The 19767-nt window shown below is 35.8% G+C and overlaps 1 pseudogene; it reads right to left on the bottom strand.

The window, feature by feature from the left end:
- Positions 1-19068: 19068 nt before the first annotated feature.
- LOC104855546 lies at positions 19069-19624 on the bottom strand (annotated as a pseudogene).
- Between the last annotated feature and the right edge of the window lie 143 nt (positions 19625-19767).

Below are 19767 nucleotides of genomic sequence, written 5' to 3'. Positions count from 1 at the left end.
GTCTGCAGGGACTAGAAAGACTGTTTCCTTGTAGTTGGATCTATGACATTATTTTTTAAGCAAAAGATATTTGTAGTTAAAGTAGATAAATGAAATAAATCAAGAAAAAGAGCTGTCTTTTATAGCTGTGAAATAAGGGAATGCCTGAGGCTTAATAATGGCTCTACGCTTTCATTTGATACCAGTATTACATTCTAAGTATAGCCAGTGTGGAGTTCAGGTGGCATCAGAAAAAAGATGTCTTAGCTGTCTTTCATAAAGTTTCATAAGGCATCATATATCTTGGTGAATTTGTCAAGGTCTAGGTTTTGATTATTATTTTTGTAGTTCCAGAAATCTGGATATTTTTAGTATAAGTAGAATGCCATTAACTAATTTTGCTGATATATATAAAATCAGAGTGCTAAGATATTAATCTTAAAAAGCAAATCAAACTAGGCGTGTTGGTGTACACCTGCAATTCTAGCACTCTGGGAGGTGGAGGCTGGAGGACCTCAAATTCAAGCTCAGCTTGGGAAACTTAGCAACTCAGGGAAGATAAAAAAAAAATAATAAAAAGTAAAATACAAGGGCCAGGAATTTAACTTATCATAGAGGCCCTGGGTTCAATCCCTAATACTGGAAAAAAAAGGAAAAATTAATCTTTTGCATAAATTATCATCGTATACTGGTGTTTCTAGAATGTATTTCTCGTGCAAAGGAGTTAAAATCTAAAGAATGTTTAGTAAGAACCAAAGCAGAACAAACCTACCTTTTTGTATCACTCCCACTTCTAGAGTAAATGTCATATGGAGTATTCATGTGAATTCATGCTTTCCTTTTTAATCTAATCCCAGACTGAGCCCAGAGAGGCCTTGTCTCACAAATAAAAAAAACTACAGCTTTTCTCCTATATGAAACATTTCAATGACTTGTCACTGGGGGCAGAATACCTATGTTATTTACACTGTCTGAAAATCACTCTATATTACAATTCCTGTTTATCCCAAGAGAATTTAATCTGAGATGCTTAGGTCTTATAGCAACAGTTTTGTTTGTTTGTTTTTGTTTTTGTACCAGGGATCAAACTCAGGACCTTGTGCATGCAAGGCAGGTGGCAGAGCCACTAAGCTAAATCCCCGGCCTTGTAGCAATAGTTTCAGGTGTAAAAACACTTATTATTGAAATTCATGTTAGGAAAATATATACTCTGGAACTATCTAGCTAATATTCATATTTTCTTCATATAAAATATTGATTTTATAAATTACGTTTTAATAATGCAGTTTCATTTTTAGCAAAATCAACTATTTTGAAATCATGTGGCACCAAAATAGGCATGATTACTATCTACTAGTGATTTACTGAAAAAGCTGATCCACATTCACAGGGATTTAGGAAGAGTTAGATGACCTACACTTCTTTATACATTCCTTTAACATTTACATTAAGTCCCTAACTTACAAACGAGTTCTGTTCCAGAAAAATGTTCATTAGTTAGGTTCCTTCATAAGTCTGACAGGGAGTCTTATATACCTTTGACACAAATATACATTGTAAAGCAGAAAACACCAAACACACACTCAAAAATACTGTAAACAAACTAATCTTACTATTGCAATTACCTTATGGTGGTGCAGTATGGGACAAGTGTCAGTAAGTGATTTATTTTTATAATTACCTTAAAAGAGTGGTACAGTACAGTATAACAGCAGGCGAAAGGGGATCAATCGCATGGAGGGAACTCACAAGAATAGAGTTACTAACTGGAGTCGGGACGGTAGATGAGAGATAGTGGAGCTGAAGCATCATTACAAAAGGAATTGGAGGGTAAGATGGAATTTAGCCATCTTTTTATGCCATGAAGGTTGGTGCTATCTTTGATTCTGTTAAATCATCCATGGCTGGTAGAAAGATACACCCTGTCAGTCTGCTTTTTGTTTTTTTTTTCTGTTTGTTTTGTTTTTTTTGGTACCTGGGATTGAACTTGTGCTGGTAAGGCAGGTGACGGAACCACTGAACCAAATTCCTGGCCCTGTCGGTCTATTTTTTGAAGTCTTCATAGAGGCTTTTAGCTTTATCTTGAAAACCATTAAGATGAATGGAACTTGATGCTGATTCTAATCCTTTATCCACACACCAAGAAGCTAATTTTGCCATCTCTTCTATGACTTTACCACACTTTTTGGATATTGTTGTTGACTTCATTGGCACAGCAGACCTCATATGGTCCATGATCTTGTCCTTGTTCCTTAGAATCGTGCCAGTGGTTCAATGATTCATGTTATAAGAACAAATGACATCTACCATCTTTTTGCTTCTGCCCAATCTCTCAATTATGGTTATTGCTTTGCTCTTCCTAGCAGTCCCCTTCACATCGTCAGTGTTTTTCCTCTTGCTTCCAGACATGCTGGGCTCTGACTGAGCACTGCCATACTGTATTCTACCACACTGTACAGTAAGTACACAGCGGCACATCTCTGATGCTGACCAGAGCACATATGAGCTACTTCCATGATTTGTTTGCAAGTGTGAAAGTTCCTAGTGTGAGGTTCGTTTGTATCTGTGAAAGTTTATAACTTGAATGTTCATAAGTCGAGGGAGGCGTACTGTCTTGAATATTCTTTAAATGTTAAGATGTGGAGTAATAAGCAGCAACAAGATAAACACATTTACTGCTCTTATATGAAGCTTAATTTTGGATGGAAGGGGGTAGAAAGATTAGATTGACCCAAGATGCATAATAAAGCCAAAAGAGAGTGAAAGGATATGATCATATGGTAAGGAATGAGAGAGGGATCTTATTATTTATGACTATTAACAAGGTCCAAAAGGAGGTGTAAGGTTAACATTTGGAAAATTCTCTGTGGCATAGAGTAGGATAATTAATTTTAGTGTACAAATATTACAGATAGGGATTTATCTACCTACACACTCTTATGATAGATTTGAGGTGAGATCTCTGATTCTGTATTGATAGGCTCTCAAATGGTCTTATATATTGGGAGAGACTCATGGGGGACCTCAAGCTGGTTCTCATAAGTATGTACCTTGTAAAGTACTTTTAAATTCTTGAGAACTCTAAAGAATGATGGAATGTTGTGCTTGATATTAAATACCTCAACAGATCTGTTTATTTTCTTAGGAGTTTTGTTGCTCTCAGCCAGCTACTTTATCAGATAAACTATGAGGGTTGCTAAAAGGCCCAGGGGCATTTCTGAGGATACAGTTAATTTGACGACATCTCTCTTTGAAAGATACATTAAAATTTGTACTTAATCTACTAAGAAATGCCAAGTTACTGTAGGTGATGAAATAAAATGCCTGAGGAGATAATTACAGTTTAATCTTTTTTGGAAACTTGATTTGGGAAGGGGAAGAGGAGCCAGAAGCCAGTGCTGTGACTGCTTCATGGAAGATGAAGAATGATGGTATATATAGACCATGAAAAACATTGTTGAATAGCTCCGTTCTCAAGTCTGGATTCCCAGAAAAATCTGTTCACAATGATTTTATTTTATCTCCTAAAGCAATTAGAGACCCCCCCCAAAAAATAACCACAACATTTGGATGAAGGAAGTGAGAAAAAGTCACTCTTTAGAAATTTGAACTTTAACAAGGTTACCTCAGTGGTTATATTTGGAAAAATTATGTGATAATAGTACCCCAAAAGAAACTTGGAAAATGAGAAACATCAAACATTGGTAGTGTTTAGTATCTTAATTTCATCTGTCTAGACAGAGTGACTTTTAATGGTTTGAGAAAGAGAATCACCTGTAGGGCCAAAAAGAATCCCAAGCTTATTTTTTTTCCTCTATATCCACTACTTTGATATACTTGTTAAATTATTTTTGCTACCTTATATATGTGTATGCACACGCACAAGGTGCTACTGGAATATACAGTGAATGTTTAAATTAAAAAAATTATTACAGTAAGACACATATTATCATTATTCCTCCTCAAAATACCCCCCTCCCTCAGCCATACTTACCCCATTGTTTTTGTCATTTTATGAAGACGTTCTGGAAATCCTATTTCATGAAAATATGGTGTGATTAAAAAGTATGGTAGGTGCTGCTGCTGCATGCCACCTAATGGAAAATGAGGCTCCTAAAAACATGGTTATTTTCTAGCTTATTCACTGGATCTGGTGCCTTGCAACTTCTGGCTCTTCCTCAAAGTTAAAAAGACAATGAAAAGTAAACATGTTTAATTGATTCAGTACACTGGAGAAGCCTGTATAGCGCAACTATAGACAATAATGAGGACTTCCAGGCTGTTTCAGAAAGTGGACACAATGATGAGACAGGTGTGTTTGAAATAAGGGCAAGCAAATATTTTGAGGGGATTTGATGTCAATGTGTCTTTTACTGTAATAATTAAAACAATTGTAAACATTCATTGTAGTTTTCAATCACACCTCTTATGTCTATATATCTCCTTAGAATATATGTACTGGATATATTTAAATTTGCTGTGTGTTTCTTATGTTCTTAGCAGTAATCCTTTAATACAGGTATTAGAATTATTCATCTGATGAATATGAATATTTTTCATCGCAGATGAAAAAAATGAAATTATAGCTGTTGTATATTTTCAGCTAGGGCACACTCACAATAGAAGATCTGGACGATCTGTTGGAAATAAAAACCTGATCTTCTAACCCCTCCATAATACAAAATCAAAGGGTCAGCAGTCACTCCTGAGAAGTCTCATGTTCCTACTGCTTCTGGTCCAGCAGTTCTAATAAGTGTGAAATGTAGAAGTCTGTATTTGCTCTGGAGGGATTCTATAGTTTATATTCATTCATTTCACATTTAAGTATGAAACTCCATTGTGGGTGTTGAGGAAAAGGCAGAAATCAGAAAAATGAGTTTTCTGTTCTCCACATCGAGCTCTCTTGCTACGCGACGCAGTCACATTGGTGGAGTCTTGCCGCCTGTAACGGGAGGCTGCCGAGCGGTGTGTACATTGCAGTCAATGGAAATTGACCAGGAAGATCGGGCTTACGGGCCACCCGCTTCAGGACTTCTTTTTAGACTCTGTTATGGGCATTATGAGTATGTGTACCAGGTGTTTATGCTTTCTTTTGTGGTGTGCTTTTTTTTTCTCTTTTACAAAGGTAAGATATTTTAATGGTGGTCAGATAGCTATGCTGTTTTTTTGTTCAACTCTAACCTTGTATTTTTAAGACTGCAAATAAGGAACTTATTATAGCTGTCGTATATCTTCCTTTAGGGCACACACTAACAATGGAAGATCTGGAAAATGGGTTGGAAATAAAAACCTGATCTTCTAACCCCCACATAATACAAAATCAAAGGGTCAGTGGTCACTCCTGAGAAGTCTCATGTTCCTACCACACACAAACTATACGTTTATAATACTATTTGGGTGATACGTACATGGAGATTTGTTATAGTTTTCGTTTATACTTGAATATGTTTGAACATTTCTAAAATGAAAAGTTAAGTCCGCTTGAACTCAGGATAAATCTTGGTACATTATAATTTCATTTGATTTGGGGGGTTTATGTAAGTTTATAGTAAGGTTACGTATAGTTTCTACCTTTTGTTAATTTTTTGAAGAAGTATTTAACTTGTATCTTGGCTTTGCTTTTGTCAATTTTGGTGTTTTCGAGGGTGACATTTAATTCAGAGTTAATGGGTCAGTCTGCTGAAGATGGTTATCAAGTTGTCTCATCCTCTCCCTCTTTTTTTCCAATCCTTTGGAGTTTTAAAAGTCTTCACCATTTTACTGAGTTTATTATTTTATAAAACAATTGTACTATTGATTACATTCCATCACAGATGAAAATTTTGATTTTGAAATTGGGCTTCCTTGTATTTTATTTTCACTGTAGTTGTCCCTTGGTATTCAAAGAAGATTGGTCCTAGGACCCCTGTACTCCCAAAATTTGTGGATATTAAGACTTAAATCCTTCACATGCAAGGACATAGTATTTGCATACAACCCACACATATCTTCTTGTATATCAAACCATCTCTAGGTCGATTACAATACCTAATATCCACATAAATAATATGTTTGTTATACTATACTGTACAGGGAATGACAACATGAGAAGAAAATTTTGTACACATTCAGTGTAAAGTTCTTTTTTTCCCCAAGTATTTTCAGTCTGAACTTGCTTAAATCTGTTCATGTAGAATCCATTGATGTGGTGGACTGACTGGGCTTTAATGAACTAATTTTGCTTTTTAGCTTACATGTCTCTTGATTGACTCAGCATGGAACTCCAAGTTTCTTCTGTCATAAAGCTGTGTCTGACATTTTAAAAAGTAAACTAAGTAGGCCACTTATTTTCTCTTTATTTGTTAAGCTGATGAAGGCATGTATGTAAAGGCCCTTTCCTTTGCTGCCATATCTCTTCAGAGGCTTCACAGGTGTATAGATGAATTATACATCTCCGAGAGTAAGCAGTGTTTTCAAATATTTAACTTTCTTCGCCCCTGAGCATATGAAGACCTATAAAAACATCCATCAATGCTGTTTCATAGAGTCCCAGTCTGAAAAGTTTGTCTAAGCATTTTTGAAAAGTTTTTTCTGCCCACACTCACAGAAAAGTAGGCAAATTCATGCCTGAGGTCTTGAGTGTATCTTCACCATTACTCAGTTCAATAAAATATTATTTCATTTCTACAGTGGACCAAGTAGTATGTGGGCTCTAGAGATATAAAGACTTAATAGTTCTTCCCAGCTCAAAGACTTTACAGGGTGAAAAACTTGTAAAGACAGGAGTTCTGACAACAAAGAAAGGTACACAGAACTCTCAGTAATATCACTAATCTAAAGGCTACAAAAAAAATCATTAATTAAAAAAATACTTTCAGGAGTGTTTTGTTATTGTTGTTTTACTTTTTACTCTTTGCGTTTTTTTTTTCTTTATACCGGGGATCAAACTTGGGTCCTTCTGGTTTTGAGGTAGGTGGCAGAACCACTAAGCTAAATCCCGAGCCCTTCTTTCTCTTTTTTCCTAACGCTGAAGAAAAAATAATCCAATATTGCCAACATGTTTTAAAATATTTTAGTATTAAGTGAATAGGGATTTTAATTAAGGAAAATACATTAAATGATTTAATACTAAACTTATTTAAGATTTTCTGAGTAGGTGTTCAATATTAGAATAACTGTTTTGGTTCATTAACTTTTTGAAGAGTTTCCAAACTTTAATCTTGAGAACTCATTCAAGTTTGTAACTGCAAAAGAAGGCTATTTTTGAGTAATGTGACAACTTTAACATTTTACAATTTTAAGGTTTTCTTCAGATAATTTTTCCCGTGTGAAAGTATACAAAAGGGCATAATATTCAAATTAGTAATGTATAGGTAGCTACCACTGAAAAGCCAAACCTCAGAGAGTAACATCACCAAAAGATCAATTTTAAAAACCCATAACAACTAAAGAAAATATCGTATTGGAAAAATAGCAATCTTTGTATTTGTGAGAGTAAAAATACAAGTTCTGCTACTGACAGTGAAAACTGACATAGCATTACTGGAAAGGAGGGAAGCAAAATGTATCTATGAAAACTTTAGAAACATTAATAGTCTCTGTTACATTAGTACCCCTTCTGAGATTGACAAATATGTATTTTATTAGAATATATGGAATATATATATGATTAGAATATTTGTACATATATATTTTACAATTATATCTTGATCATTTTTTCAATTCCCCCTTTCCTCTTTCCCCACCCTCTTCCCTTTTCCCAACTCATTTTCCTATTTCCAAAATGTCCTTCATTTTATTTTTAATTCATTTATATTTTGGGTTTCTCATATAAGAGAAACCAAATGATATTTAACTTTCTTTGTTTTATTTAACATTATGGTCTCTAGAGTCATCCATTTTCCTGAAAATGGCATGAATTCACTGTTTATGGTTAAATAAAACTTCAGTGAGCATGTATACTACATTATCTTTATCTATTTGTCCATTGATAGACATCTAAGCTGTTTCCAGATCTTAATTATTGTGAATTGCTCTGCTATAAATATGGATATTCGTGTATTATTATAGTATGATGTATTTAACTCTCAGGAACTTTCCTAGGGAAATATAACTGGGTCAAATGGAATTTCAATTTTTAAGTTTTTGAGGGATTTCTATACTGATTTCTTTAGCAGTTGTACTAGTTCACATACCCACTAGCAGTGTAGGAGGGTTCTTTTTCCCCTCACATCCTCAACCAACTTTTTGTTGTTTTAATGTATTGTTGATGATAGCCATTTGGACTAGAATAAGATGGAATTGTAGACTTGTTTTGATTTAATTTCCTTAGTGGGTAAAAAGATGAATTTGTACTTGTTGACCATTTTGTACTTCTCTTGAGCAATGTCTATTCAGTTCATTTGACTTTATTTTTACCATTTTATGATTGATTATTGGTTTCTTGGAAATTGAGTTCTTTATATATTCTAGTTATTAGTCCTCTATCAAAAAATTAGTTGGCAAAATCATTTTTCTGGTCTTTAGGTTGTCTTTTCACTTTGTTGGTTGTTTCTTTTGCTGTGCAGAAGCTTATTAATTCTATATAGTCTCAGTTTTGAGACTACAGGACTTCTTGTGCCACTGGAATTCTGTTCAGGAAGTCTTCAAGCATAATAGTTTGTATGCCTTTTATTGTAGTTTGGTGATGTAAACCTTCCCTATTCCTATATTACAAGTGAGAAAGCCAAAATCCAGAGAAGTTGAGTGATTTGTACAAAATTTCACAACCAGTCAGTGTCCTGCCTAGATCAGATGTTCTAGGTCTCAACATTACAATTATTGAATTATTTTGCTTCAGTAATCCTTTTTGGTATTTTATGCTACATTCAATATTAGGCAATAATAAGAGATAAAGCTTATTGAGCATTTACTTTGCACAAATTTAAAATAAGGGTTATGTAATCTTATTATGCGAATAACCCTTTGACATTCTGTTTTTTCTTTGAGGAAGCTGTTTAACGCTCCAAAATATCAGATTAACAAATAATCTGAACAAATTTACTCCAGAGTACTCTTTCTTAATCATTACATTGAAATCTGTCCTCAAGATTAACTACCTATAAATCCTGTTCTCAAGGAGCTCACAGTATAGTTTCAAGGAGATAGGTTTGTTATAGTTTAGAACGTCTACCAACAAGTCGTGATACAGAGGTAGAGACTAACATAAATATACTTTGATCCACCTAGTACTGATGGAAGGTGGGTCCCCAATACTATAGCAATTTATTTGTAAGACCAATTTATATTTACATTTTCAAATTCAGATAGTTACAACTACTGACTGAGAAGACTCTGGAACAAGATGTATATATATTTACTTGTTGATGGATTGAAAATTCTCTATATCTTGACTCCTTCTTTATAAAACAAAGCAAAACTATAAATACTAGTAGACTAATAGTAGAATAGAATGAATTGAAATGTTAAGGCCTATTTCCACTGTCATGAACAAAAAGATTGTTTTCTTTTATGTATTTGTTTTGCTTCTATATCCAGACATATTCTATATATAATAGTTTATTTTAAATTCATATAATGATATAAATATGATTTTGAAATAACTATCAACCTCATTGGAATTAGTACATAGTCCAGAAATACTTTAAGGGTTTAGAGGCAAAGGGCAGAGGTCATAACATGTGCTGTGCATGACTCTCCAAATTTAAGCCTCCTGCACTGGGTAAATGGGTAATCTCATAGTGGTCTCTCCTGTGAGGATTGCAGAATTGGGACTGGCTGCAGAAGTTCAGTGCCCAAGTTAGTTCAGCTTGTGTTGGTTTCCACACCAAATAAAAATGTACAATTGGCTTTGAAACATGTAATTTTTATATAAATACAAGATGCATTTATCAAGGTTTAAAAGTTTGAAAGGAAATCTCATCAAAGAAATAATTCTATCCAGAGTGTTCCTAAGCATTGAGCTTAGTTTCAGTATAAGTACTGTTATTTTGTTATTAGATGATCTCTTCCAGGTGCATTTTGGGTAGTTTTCAGGCTCTGATGCACAAACCAAACATCACCTGAACCCTTTCTCATTCTAAGTGCTTGAGAATATTACTCCTTTGAGTCTTACAGCAGATTTTTGTTGTAACTGCTGCAAATAGGGGATAGAAGCCTAGAAAAGATAAGTAATCTGATGGTCACACACTTGTGAGTTGGAAATCCAGGAGTTAAACCCGAGCAGCAATTTGGCTCTGACTTATATACTGGATGATCTATTGCATTGAAGAAATGAAATATTAATCATTTGCAATTTGATAAACACTTCTTCCATGTGTTCTTCTTCACTTACCATCCACCTAGATAATAATAACCCCTCAAATGCCTATATAACGTTTTACATTTGCTAATTAATGTGTTTTTATAGTTATTGTTTAAGTATTATGAGATAATTGGGCCAAATTAAGCATACCTAGCAGTGCTAAAAAAGGAGAGTTAGGATTCTCTGGTGTGAATAAAAGAGATAAACTATACATAATTCCTTTATCTTTCTTCTTTTATACAATGTTAGGAATAGCTCCATATGATTTTGTAGTTTTTTCACATATCCAGATTTGGCTGCTACAATTTGAAGAAAATAGCCCTGCTCTGTTATCTCTGTAGAGTGTCTCCCTAAACTTGGAGTAAAGAAGGTTCAAGAAGACAAAAGTCATTTTTTATTTCTGAAGTTTCTCATTAATTATTACTTCATGTATGCAATGAATTAATGCATAAGTTTAAGAAGAACATCTGTTTCATCTTTGGAACTAAAAGACAAACAGAAAAACATAATAGTGAGATAATACTGAAGAGGTTGTTCACGTCCTTCTTGAAAATGTGCTACATCATCTTTCAGAAAGAATTGGTAGCAAATGAAAAATTAGAATCAAAAGGAAAATGAGTAACATGGAATAGTAAAAGTCCTAAAGTATTTACAGTTTGATATCTTTGTATAATAAGATCTATTTCTTTGAGAGCTGAGTAGGAGTTTCATCACCTATAAAACAGTAAACCTTGTCCATGGTGACATTTTGAGGCTTACATGAGTTTATGTATAATGCTTGCATATTCCTAGTACATAGAAACCAGTAGAGAGATGAGAGCTTTCATGTCTACTTTTATATTACTCATGTGGGGATAATGATATTTACAGGAACATCATTCCTGAGAATCAGATGACTTTGGAATCAGAATTTATCACTCTGTTTACCAATTTGGCTTTTGGCTGGAACATTTTGTTCTTGGTTAGCCCAATTTAACCCTTTTAGGATCATTAGTTCATTTATGAAACTCAGAATTATACACGTGATTCTACCCATCTGTTCGGATGTATTTTCATTTTTTGTAATGGACATGTTTTATATTTATGATTTGATGAAATGATAATAAGAATCATCTTGAGGAATAAACAAGTCCTAGTTCTCATAGAAATTTGGCCACAAGGGGGAAGTAGAAGAACTTGCTCAGGAGATCCGGCAATGGTTTTCTTTGTTCAATTTTTCCTCGTTCCTCTCCTTACTTCCTCAGCTCTGTGTGACATCTTGAACTTGTCTTGCAGGCTTCCTGGTTCTAAAAATACCCTTTCAGACCCTATGCTTGGAAAGTTTATTGAAGTTAATCACCTTTGATACCAGCGCGATGTCTGCAGGTTGAGGCAAGTGGTGCCTTGCTTACAACATGCTCTTCAATTCCAGGCCTATCCTTATGCACTGAAAAGCAATAATCACTCACTGCTGCACTGTCCTAGTGCACTTTATCACTGGGGAGGAGTTATCAGTCACAGTGAGATGTCAGGTTATAAAAATTGACACAACCCTCTCAGGACGAAGAGGCCCCTTAAGATTCTGCTCTTTCAGGAAATTACTCACATAAGCTGCCTTTTAAAAGATTATAGGATTCTTTTGGAGTCTTCCTGTTTTGTTACCCACCCACCATCACCTCATTTCAAATAGCAAGGGATTCTTTTAGAATGTATTCTCTTTGTCTGTACTTGCATAAATTTCCAGTTTTAGGCTGTGGAGTCTCAACCAATTGTTTTCCACATCTACTTACTATTTTATTTAACAAATATGTGTCGAGTGCTATGCATATCATTCCTTTTTCTAGATACGGGTCTGGCATCGAAGGAGGCAAGGACCTTGATTCTAAGGAACTTGTAGTGGAATCAGCTGTTTTCTGCTGCTAGTATTTCGAGCTGTGCAGACATACCAAAAATCCAAAATTTTTTGATTTGCACTTCCTATAGAATTAGGTCCAAACCACAAAATGTAATGCTTCATAAATTAGGGTCCTTTAGCACACTCAAAACTACTTTTAGAAGTGCATGTGTTAAGGGGTAAAGGGAAGTTCACAAGTGAGAGCAAAGCCTTAGCCTGTAGTTCTGACCTCGGTGAGAACTGCAGCTGGAGAATGACCCACAAATGAAAGGATATTGAGCCTGGATCTGAAAGCTAATAAAACAAATGTCTGAACTTCTCACTTCTGATTCCTAATCTCCACCTTGTTCACCCACTGGCGGAACCGAACCCAAAGCCAGAAGGAGAGTGAACATGGTACATGCCACTGAATTTTCGACCCCTTAGAGTCTAGATCAGAGTATACCAAGGTGGAGAGCAGATAAGGAAGGCCAGTCTGATCTTTCTCAATTTAACTTTCCATTTACTGGTTCTATCCGTCTATTTCTATCATTATTTGCTACTATTCCAACGTCTGTAAAAATAGATGTCTACAGAACTAAAATTATCTTGAATAACAAGCATTCAAAATTGTATTAATAAATAATTTTGGAGCTTATACTTTGTGGCAGACGTATTTCTAATAGCTGGAAATGGTCTGTGCCATTCAAGAACTTACTTTTTAGTGAGTGCTGTCTTTATAGAGAGAACAGTATAGTCTTATGATAAGGAAAGACATATTTTAGGTAACTAATCAGGAATCAGACATTCAGAAAGATTTTCCAAATGTTATAGTGGCTAAGCTTATTTGTAGAAAATGACAAAAAGGGAATGGAGCAAGACTGTTCCAAAGAGAATAAAAAAATACAAAGAAAAGCCTGAAAATAAGACAAGGTAGTGAGGAAATGCAGGAAGTATAGAGTGGAAGGGACAGAGTTTTGACATGAAGTAGGAGAGGCAATGGAGGCAGATCACCAAGGTCTTGCGGGTCTCATTGGGGAGCAAAGCTTCTGGGTAATTGGGAGGTACTGAACATATTGTTTCTGCAAAAATCCTGTCAAAAACTGTTTCCCATGAAAGAAGCCTGTTGAAAAGAAAGCCAAATTTTCTGCAATACCCTCATGATGCTGAAGTCCTTTGATCTATGATTGTTGCCTGGGTGATTCTATTAAAAGTACAAGACTGAAACAACTTAAAAATGGTCCAAATGCTGTTGTGATGCTTTTTGGCCATTTATAGTCGGCCACTTCTAACTTGGCCTTACTGAACTTTAACCTCTGTGACAAAAAAAGGGCTCCTAAAACCACGACCCTGCTTTTGCCAGGGGTCATCAGAGCAGTAGCTCATGGAGGCTGGAATCAGACTGTCTACATTTAACATCAGGTCCTAACAGAAAAGCTTTTGTGACATAGACATTCCTCACAATGAGTCTGAAGCTTTATTTCCTTTTCTGTGAAATCTTGAGAATCAAAACTTTTGTGTTAAAAATCTACTAAAGATTCTTTGAGGAGGAAGTGAGACAATTAATTTTTAGAAAAGGTTTTATAACCCATATGATACCATGATACCTGGGACCTTCTTTGTCTGTCCCTTCTATGCTGAAGTCCTGAGTGTTGGACAGAGGTGCTAGAGGCGAGTAGTACAATTTGAGGCACTGGTGACGTGGTAGGGTAAAACCCTGAGGGCAGAAACTGAGCAAATCTAGCTGTCGTAGTGCACAAAGTTTCCACCACTGGAAAAATTTGATTACTTATATTTTCCTATTTTGTCGTTAGGGAACTGAGAAATAAGGAAGTCTCAGTGCATCCTGATTTCCATATTGATAGAGAGTAGCACCTTTATGTCTCATTTTCTTGATGGACAGCAGCTCAGTATTTTGAACCCTGTCTCTATTTCTGCAGAGGGACGTTCAATAGGGTCAAACCCTCTCCTGACACTTTGAAAAGGTCTGAACGCAAGTGTGTTACTGAGATCCTTGTTTGCCACCCATGTAACCTAAGCTGAGAGACTTGTCAACTATGTTCCATGCCAGAATTTTGTCCTGGAGAGGCATACAACTTAGATTCCAAAATGATCATTAGTATTCTATGCTACGTCCTGATGACACTCTGGGAGGCCAACACCTCAGGAAAATTTCTGATCCCATCTCCTAGTTGTAGGTAAGAGGATTAGTGCTGGTTTGGGGTTGTGGCTTGAAGATGGTACAGCAAAGACAGAGGAATTTGTATGCTCAGAATGAGGAAACCGGCAACTAGTAGTCCATAAGATTAGGAAACCATGGAGAAAACAGAGTAAGCAATCAAGATGGGAGGAGGTCCCACCTAGCTTTTGTAAGCCCTTTGAAAACTGACAGGGAGGCAAGCTCCTTCTTTTCATGTGAAGTAGTTCCTGTTGCTTGAATCTTGGCTCTGTGTAAGTATATGTGTAATTTAACTTCTTTTCCACTAATTTTTCTGACTCGTTGAAACCAGATTAATATTTCTATCTTAGGTACTTCAAAAGGTTTTATGATGTCATCTAATAATCACACACACACACACACACACACACACACACACACACATATATCAAATACATTAGACATATAAGCCTACATAGAGCTGTTCTATATACACATATCAGGTACATTCCTGCCAGTATTAATTTTTAAAAGATAACATTAATTGAAATGTGCTACATAATTATAATGCTTGCTTTGGTTATTTGTTTCCCAATTCAAAAGCATTTCATATTTAGTCAAACTTTTATCAGTAATTTAAGATAATGTAGTCTAGTGTTTTCCTCTTCATTTTATAATTTTTAAAAATTGCATAGATCTGCTCTATTTGTAGCATATCTTGTAACTGTTCACTTTCCCTTTGTTACATGAAATCTGAGTAGCAGGGGAAGTGAGATAGTAAAGCTTAGATGAATGTAACACAGAGGGATTTTCTTAAATATGCCTTCAGTGATCAATATAGTTTTCACTTTTTCTTTTTATCCTACTTTTTGGGGGGCAGGTGCTTAAGATAACACTCATAGTCCAGAAGTCTGGGAAGGCTTGGTTTATGATGAGTATTTTTTGGGGGGGGAGTGGAGATTATTATTTTTATTTTTTAATTTTTTTCTCATTCAGTTTATTGGTACTTTTTAGGTATAAAGTAGTTTCATCCATCATTGGGATCTTGTACCTTTACATGACAGGTCTTGGTTCTCATTTTTGCCTATACTCCTGCCCTCCCTTCAACCCCTCTTCCCTTCCCTATTTACAAAAACTTTTTTCTATTTTCTCATATATTTTTCTTTTCCCTTATTTCCTTTCTCCTACCCTTCCCACTTCCCCTACACCTTTAGTCCTTTTCTTCCTATTTCACATTGTAAATTATACCATTTGGATTTTATGTACACTTTTAGTTTTTCACACCAGAGAAACTGTTTGGAATTTACACATGTGTGACTTATTTATTTCACTTAAGAGTATAACCTCAATATGCATCCATTTTCCAATGAATGACTCTAATTTCTCATTCTTTATGGCTGAGTAGTATTCCATTTTATAGAAAAACCACATCTTCTTTATCAAGTCTCCAACTGATGGGCGATTGGGCTCTTTCCCAGTTTTAACTATTACAAACTATGCCACTATAAACATAGGTGTTCATATATCACTGTGGAATGATTTTTTTTAAATTCTTTTGGAAAGATACCCAGCAGAGGGATAATTGGGTCAAATGGAACCTCTAATCCTAGTTCTTTGAAGTGTCTCCATATTAATTTCCACCAGGTTGCACCAGTCTGCACTCCCACCAACAGTGGAGAAGGGTTCATTTTTCCCTCACAACCCCGCCAACATTTGTTATTGGTTGATTTCTTGATAGCAGCCATTCTTTCTGGGGTGAGGTAGAATCTCAGTGTTGTTTTCATCTCCATCTCTTGAATGACCAGTGATGTTGAACATTCTTTCATATATATTTTTTGCTGCCTTTACTTCTTTGTCTGAGAAAATTTTGTACATTTCAGATGCCCATTTTGAATTGGTTCTATATATTGGGGGGTGTGATTTTTTTGAGTTCTTTATATATTCTAGATAATTGTCCTTTGCCTGAGGAGGAGCAAGTAAACATTTTCCCGCATTGTAGATTGTCTCTTAGCTCTATTAGTTTCTTTTGCAGTAAGAAGCTTTTTAATACAATGAGATCCCAGTTGTTGATTCTTTGTGCTAGTTCCCATGCTACTGAGGATTTGTTCATAGTCTAACTTATCTTCCAGCAGATTTAGTGACTCTTTTTTTAATATTTAGATATTTAATCCACTTGGATTTTAGTTTAGTGCATGGTGAATGATAAGGGTCTAATTTTAATCTTTGGCAAGTTGAAGTCCAGTTTTTCCAGCACCATTTATTAAAGAGGCTATCTTTCCTCCAGTGAGAATTGTTGGCTCCTTTGTCAAAGATGAGGCAACTGAGTACATCTGGAGTTGTTTCTATATCTTTCAATCTATTCCACTGATACTCAGGTGTTTAACTTTGCCAGTCCCATGCTGTTTTTATCACAGTGGCTTTGTAGTATAGTTTCAAATTTGGAATTGTTATAGTCCCTGCCATCTCTGTTGCCTAGGATGGCTTTTGATATTCTAGGTCTTTTTTGGTTCCAAATGATTTTTTTGGATTATTTTTTCTAGTTCTGTGAAATATACTGTTGGAATTTCAATTGGAATTGCACTGAATCTTTATAGCAGTTTTGGTAGTATGGCCATTTTTTACTATGTTGATTCTTTCTACTCAGGAGCAAAAGATATCTTTCCATTTTTTTATATCCTTTTCAATCTCTTTTTTTTTTTCAGAGTGTTGTAGTTTTCAGTGTAGAGGTCTTTTACTTCTTTTGTTAGATTAATTCCTAGATACTTCATTTTTTTGGATGCTATCATGACAGGCATTGGTTCCCCAATTTCTCTCTCAGTGAGTGTTATTTGTGTACAAGAAAGCTATTGATTTTTGAGTGTTTGCCTTGTATCCAGCTACTCTGCTGAAAGTGTCTGAAAACTTTTGGTGGAATTTTTTGGGTCTTCAATGTAGAGTATCATATTGTCAGCAAATAATGACAATTTAACTTCTTCCTTTCCTATCTTTATTGCTTTGATTTATTTCTCTTGTCTAATTGCTGTGACTAATGTTTCCAGAACTAGTTGAAGAGGAGTGGTGATAGTGGGCATCCTTGTCTTGTTTCTGATTTTAATGTGAAGGTTTTCAGTTTTTGGCCATTTAATATGATGTTATGTTGAGTTTTTATCTGGAGGCCTAGGGAGAGAATCTTCTACCAAGGAAACTTAGGTCAGTGATACAATCCAGTATTTTGCAGTTATAGAACTGAAGCCCTTATTTTCCTGCAGGCTGTTAAATTTGATTCAGTTTCAGCTACTTATCAGTCACTACAGTCTTTGTCATGTCACCCCCACCCCATCAATTCCTCTAGAGAAAATTTTTAAAGGCTGTGTTTGGCCCTGCTGGATAACCCAGTACAGCCTTGTTATCTGAAGGTCAATTGTGCCACCTTAGACAGTTTTCACTTCTTCTTCTTTTTTTTTTTTTTTTTTTTTTTTCAGAAACAGCAGAGTGTTTATAGAATTTCTGCACCAATTTTCATGTAACTCAGTGATTATGAAACTGGTACCCAATGTAAATACTAGACACAGGCTGATTTCTCTCTTGGTCATATGCATGCAGGCAGTTTATTTTGGAACCACTGAATACTAACAACATTTTACAAGCACTGGTCATTTTTGGAGAACCAATTTGGTTTGTCCAACAAAGTAAACATTTTTTTGCTGTGTGGCATTTTCTTTTTTTAATAAACATGGAGCTGAAGCACAGACTATATTTGGATGGGAACCAAATCCTCTGAGACCCCAATTACCCTGAAGAATACTGAAGACATTTATAGGGCAAATCAAATGCTATATTAAATACTCATTATATACCATATAATATATAAGTCAGCTACTGTATTTCTAAAGAAAATAGTATTTCATTCAAAGTTCACCCAGAATTAGAATTACAGCATAGTTTCTACATCTTTCTACTTGGAGTAGTTTCCCCACACAGAGCCATATTGTGGGAAGAAAAGTTTGACATTCCTGCCAAACAGGCTACAGTATTTTATAGATACATCTGTATAGGGCAAGACTCCTCGCTCTGGACCCTGGGTGACCACAAAGAAATTAAGAGGCCATGATAATTGGACACTAAACTCAAGGCATAGATGATGTGGAAGCAAACAAATGAAGCTGGAAATTAGTAGCAGTGTTCACCCACTACTTGTTCCAAAAATACATTTTGCTGGGCCAGGGATTTAGCTCAGTGGTTCTGCTGCCTGCCTTGCAAGCACAAGGTCTGGAGTTTGATCCTAGTACAAAGAAAAACAAAAATAAACAAACAAACAAAATTACATTTTGCTTGAATAAGGGAAGTATGATGCAGTTGTGCAATGTTAATAGCTGCCAGTCTTGCATGTATACTTTTTCTTTTTTAAATAAAGATCATTTCCTCACTAGCAATGAGTTAGGAAGCTGGTCTCAAATTCTGATCAAATCTCTCAGTATTAGTTAAAATGATATAAAACAGCATAAAAACCAGCCAATAGGAGTTAAAAAATTGCACAAAGTTGAATGTAAATGATACTATAGATTGACTGGTATACACATCATTGAAATAATTATGAGAAGGTGAAATAGTCGTTAAAACAAAATTTCCTCTACATTATTCCAATTTGCACTAAAGAAAAAAACGGATACATAATTTTCTTCTTTATAGATATGAAAAGGAAGCAAGGCAAAATCGAGAGAAACAGATGCTACCCGTAGGGTAGCGGTGGCACTTGACTGTTTTGGTCTTTGTACCATCCACTCCCACTTGCGTGGGGGATGGTCAGTTCCTGCTTGACTACCCGATTTTCCTTGAAGTCAAGACAGTAACAATAGATCCTGCTACTCCAGCAGCAACTGCCTTTTCCGCCACTGTAGTAATTTAGCACTGCTATTGTCAGAGGGGCTCTCAAACCCTTTATAAATACACTTCATTAGGAGATCCACACCGCTTTGTCCAGAGATCTAACAGCTTTACTGCCTTTTCCCACTGTAGTAATTTAGCACTGCTATTGTCAGAGGGGCTCTCAAACCCTTTATAAATACACTTCATTAGGAGATCCACACCGCTTTGTCCAGAGATCTAACAGCTTTTTCAGTATCATTTGCTCTAAAAGAGAGGAGCACCTTCAAGACAATGCTGCCTGCTGATCCTTCTCTGCCTGACTCTTGGTGATGGTGGGGGTGGTGGCTCAGAGCTGCACGGAGAGCAGCTATCACGCTTCCTTGCCTTCCTTGCCACCTTACCCTGGTCGGGCCCAGCCTGGCCGCCGGCCGGTCTTCCTCGTCCACGAACTTGTTCTCATCCACATCCACCTTCTGGAAGAGGCCGATGACACCGTGTTCTTCGACATTCCAGGTCCAGACCAGCAACGAAGGCCTCCTCTCAGGCGCTGGCTGTATCTCACAAACCAACGCGGTCCGAACCCGCAGACCAGCAGATTCACTTCCTTCACTTCTAATTAAAAACCAATAACCAGCTTTGTCCGCCAGTGCA

This window comes from Fukomys damarensis, unplaced genomic scaffold (assembly GCF_012274545.1).
Source record: "Fukomys damarensis isolate Sample0158 unplaced genomic scaffold, DMR_v1.0_HiC HiC_scaffold_36, whole genome shotgun sequence".
In the NCBI taxonomy this organism is placed as follows: Eukaryota; Metazoa; Chordata; class Mammalia; order Rodentia; family Bathyergidae; genus Fukomys; species Fukomys damarensis.
This window is presented reverse-complemented; position numbering and strand designations above follow the sequence as displayed.